The sequence below is a fragment of the Tupaia chinensis genome, unplaced genomic scaffold (genome assembly GCF_000334495.1).
Source record: "Tupaia chinensis unplaced genomic scaffold, TupChi_1.0 Scaffold000320_2, whole genome shotgun sequence".
In the NCBI taxonomy this organism is placed as follows: Eukaryota; Metazoa; Chordata; class Mammalia; order Scandentia; family Tupaiidae; genus Tupaia; species Tupaia belangeri.
Window position 1 is genome coordinate 3,120,519 of NW_006159814.1, and position 4,727 is coordinate 3,125,245.

At 41.0% G+C, this 4,727-nt stretch overlaps 1 protein-coding gene across 2 annotated transcripts in view; it reads right to left on the reverse strand.

Moving 5' to 3' along the window:
• The window catches only part of YES1 (YES proto-oncogene 1, Src family tyrosine kinase), an 82,335-nt gene that overhangs the window by 76,808 nt on the left and 800 nt on the right, over positions 1 to 4,727 (reverse strand). The window contains exon 1 of one of the 2 annotated variants that reach the window (XM_006151612.3): positions 4,271 to 4,293. The exons of the other annotated variant lie outside the window; for it this stretch is intronic. The gene's annotated coding sequence lies outside the window, so the exon portion shown is untranslated. Of the gene's footprint in view, positions 1 to 4,270; positions 4,294 to 4,727 lie in introns of those variants that run through there. 2 annotated transcript variants of the gene reach the window in all.

Here is a 4,727-nt window from a genome sequence, read left to right on the forward strand (position 1 = left end):
TGTGATTTCTCACTTTCTGTCTCTCTGTCTCTCTCTGTCTTTCTGGTGAGTGCATACAACCTTCTAGCAAATAACAAAACCACACAAAAAAAAAAAAAAAAAAAAAAAGAAAGAAAAGAAAAAAGATACTGCTGCTGTTTGCTGGCATATTTGTAAACTGACTAACATTTCTGAAACAGCAGAAATTGATGTGGCATCTCCTGGTCTGGGGCTTGTCAGATATAAGCTGATACATTATCTGCGTTAATGTCCATCTTCTAAAACACAGTAGTAAAGAATAAAAGAAAAGGAATCTAGGATTTCTACCAGCAAAGTTCAGGCTGCAACAAGGGATATACAGTGCACAGCTAGCTCTAGCAATAATCTCTCTTGAAGGTCTTCCACTTCCTGAGAGAAAGTAGAGAGTACAAAGAACCTGCATACCAGCGATCATGCCTTCTCCAAAACAAGAACAGCAGCAACTTCAGGAATCATGGCTCAAAGCAGAATGAAGTAGACAGTTCATGCTTCAAGGAGCCTGCAGTTTCAGCTTACTGTACACACAAACAAGAGAAACCGAGGGGTACTGCTACCCTGGGTTAGGATGAGAAATAGGGGGGAACCAGCAGTTAGCGTAATGGCTATGTCGCTGGACTCCCCCGTAGTCGACCGCGGTTCGCATCCCGGACCCGGTGGCTTAAACTCACACCAGGCGCGTGTGCGTGCGTGCCCAAGATCCTGAGAGGAGAATGCAGGAGAAGGGACTGCGGCGTGACCATCCCCCCTGGGGGGTGATTTCTAGCTTTCTGTCTCTATGTCTCTGTCTGTCTGGCGAGTGCATGCACCCTATAGTGAAAATCTCTCCAAAAAAAAAAAAAGAAATGGGGGAAGGAGTTGAGGCACAAAGGCTTGTAACTGAGTCCATCAGTCCATTATCCTGAAATTGCAGGCTTGTCTGTCTTTCCTGGAATAGGTTTCAAGATATTACAGGTAAACCCAACTCAGACTAGGACATATTACCATCAAGTCTGCTAATTCCAAGACAACGGCAGTGCTGCTGTAGCCACGATTTCTTGGCATCCAGACATGTGAAAATGGTATTGGCAGTAGCACTGGCTCTTCTCTTTCACCCTCTGCTGTTACTATAGCTCCTTTTGCTAAATCTGCCTCTGAGTTTAGACAGGAGCTAGATGGCTCATAATCACCCAGCAGCTGCAGCTGAGCAATACTCAGCCTAATTGTGGCACTGGAGCAGCTGAGAGGAAGAAAAGAGATAATACATACCCTACCACAGCCATACACGAACTGGCGCACACACTACAAACATCGAGATACTTTAACAGAGACAGATGATTTCCTTAAAGAAAGCAATCCTACCTCACTAGAGACGTAAACCTGTTTAAGTGTGAACTGAAGGGCTAAGTCATCTAGGGTTCTAAACAATAGAAATTTTACTAAAACTTCCTGTAAATATTCACAACAAAGCCAGTGCCACAAACAACACCCTTATAACATGACTGAAAGTTCCTGTGATACAAGAATCAGCACAGATGTGATCTCTTCTTCAACTCTACAACAATGCAAACAACTAAAAACAGCATGCCATTACATAAAGCAAGGAACACACGACAGCATAATAAAATGATTTTCTCTGCATTTTGAACTCTAGAACTAAGGCTAAAATTACTGATTAAAAAATTACTGTTCTAGAAAATTGAAAATGGAAACAATGATGCCATAATTAAGATTTGCGTTTTAATTATTATGTTAGACAATTTTCTGAAAAATAGAGTATTGATGATAGAAAGCACCCATTCAATATACACAATTTAATTAGCTACTGTCATTTGAAATGAACAAGCTAAAGAGGACTTAAAATTAGTAAAACCTGTCTTCCCTCAAAATAGTAAGATAATATTAAAATCCTGTAGAACTTCAGATTTTTTTTTCAGAATTTTCTAGCAACTGTACATTTGGAAGTAAGTGTGTAACATTTTCAAGGTAGTTTTATACATTAGCTAGCATATGACAACTATGATTTAATCCTGTTTGCAAAGGACACCCAGTCAGTCAACAAATATTAAATTCTTTTTTTTAAAGATTTAATTTTATTTACCCATATCATTATTTCTTAATTTGCTTGTACAGGGCATGTGTGCACACATGCACGAGAGAGAGAGAGAGAGAGAGAGAGAGAGGGAGAGAGAGGGAGAGAGAGGGAGAGAGAGCGAGCATGAGCTGTCAGGTCAAAGACTTGAACCATGGTTGACTATGTGGGAGTCCAGTACTTTAACCATTATGCCATCTGCTGGTCCCCCTAAATATTAAGTTTTTAATCCAAGCACCTTATAGCACACAGCATTCTTTAAAAAATTAAAAATTTCACGTAAAAGATAATACAGATACAGAAAAACACACAAAACAAATGTATGACTTATTATATAGAGGCCAACACCCCCGCAACCATCACCAGGTTAAAAAGAACCCCGCCATCACTTCTGGAGCCAGGTCCCAATCACAACCTCCTCCTTAGTCTTTTATAAAAATCATTTCCTTGAAAATAATTTCTTAAAATATTTTTATCATCTGAGTTTGCATTCCTAGACTCCAGAGTTTAACATTAATTTTTTTAATAATAGGCTTCTTTAATGTAATGCTAATATAACCAATAAATGCCTATGCTGAATTTGAAAAGAAACATTACCTGTAGTGATAAATTATTTGCTTAAAATGATGCAAATCTGAACTTTTAATAAGTCTTACACCATGGGTTGGTAATATTTCACTTATCACTGCTATTCTTCTAGTATTATTTATTCTTTTATCATAACAGCCGGTGAAAGAATTTTATTTGCATATACATTTCAGCTTAAGAATGTCCTGAACTTAAGTAAAAAATTTAAAATAAGTCTTAAACCACGTATTAACATTATACTTCAACTATAAGACAAATTCCACCTACCCAAGGAAGACAGGTCAAGGCTGTAATTTCACTTTGGTTTGAACAGAAAAGAGTCAATTTTGTGGCTTATGAAGTCAGCAAAAACTAACTGCAAAATTAAAGCTATTATAACATTATGGTGGTTAAAGCAGAGTAGATATTTAAAGGGCCCTTTTAGGTTTTATTCTGGAAACATATATGAACTCTTCATATTTAGATTCAGATCAAAAGCAATTCATGTTTTCAAGTTTAGGACCTTCAAAATTATCAATCAGCATTTCACTCATATCTTCACTGAGGCTTCGCTGATGTCTAAAAATTAAAATACAATAAACTCCATTTTCTTAAATGTCAGCTATCGCAGGGCTCTCATGTATTTTAAGAAAAAAAATAAACATCTGTTTGATGAACTACAATTTTATTACAAATATATGAAAATGATATATGCAGCATACAAGATCCTTAGCTTCTGATACAAGGCACTATATTATTCCTGTCCATTCAAAACGTTTCCTGCCCACTGTATGCCAAGCACTGCACCAATTGAGCCATTAGATTTAACACGTGCTTTACTTTAAATTCATAGTCACATGGACATACTTAGAAATATTTTCCTTAGTGTGTAATTTAACTTTAGAAACTTAACAGAATAGTTTAAACACACTTAAAATTACCAAGATACCTCTGGTTCTGTAATCCTACAGTTAGAATGGACGAATATACTACAATCATACGTACATATGTGAAATCATCTATGTGAAAACACACCAATAGAATCATTATAGATGATAAACGGCACAGACATAAAGTTGTAGTTCTACCGGAACTTTTCACTTACGATAACTTAAAAAGTACCAGACATATTTCAACTAATCATGCAGATAACACTTGAATCCAATCCGAACGAAGTTGTGCCCCACTCACTATAAACCAAAACGAAAGCGGTCCCCACATCAGATCTGATTTTCTCAAAGCTGTTTGAAACAATTCTGCCCCATAATCCAATAAAGCAGGAGCTGGAAGCAATGTTTAAGACATTTTTTTTCTTTAACATAAGTAGACAGAGAACCGAACCAAATGGGAGGCGGAGTGATCCAAGCCTGTAAAAGTGACTACTGAATGGTTTATTTCCCAACCCCCACCCAAAACAAAGGAAAACTTTTACATGTTGCGGTTTTCAATCAAACCAAGTGAAGCCAGAGGCTCACCCACTCGCCGCACACCCTCTCTCTCTGCAGTTGTCACAGACGTCAGCCGACACCCAGACCCCCCAAGCTCCGGGGAAAGGAAGAGGCCGCTTCCTTTACCCCCAACTCCAAGTTTTAGGGCAAACCTAAAACTTGTCCCTACCTTGACGGATGGCCCATACGACCTTAAGGACGCGGGGTGGGGTAGGGGGGGTGTCCCAACATTCCCAGGACCTTAAGCCGGACCTGGGCAGGACCGGGAAGGACTGGACGGGGCGGAGACCAAGACGGAGGGGACCAGCAGGTAGCGCGGGGACCGAGACACGCCCGCCCGGCGAGTCAGGCCGGGGGAGGGGAGAACTTTCTCCCCAACTTCCCGACTCCAGGCAGGCGAGGCTGGGAGCAGCGGGGGGGTGTCCCAACATTCCCAGGACCTTAAGCCGGACCTGGGCAGGACCGGGAAGGACTGGACGGGGCGGAGACCAAGACGGAGGGGACCAGCAGGTAGCGCGGGGACCGAGACACGCCCGCCCGGCGAGTCAGGCCGGGGGAGGGGAGAACTTTCTCCCCAACTTCCCGACTCCAGGCAGGCGAGGCTGGGAGCAGCGGCCGCGCCTCCC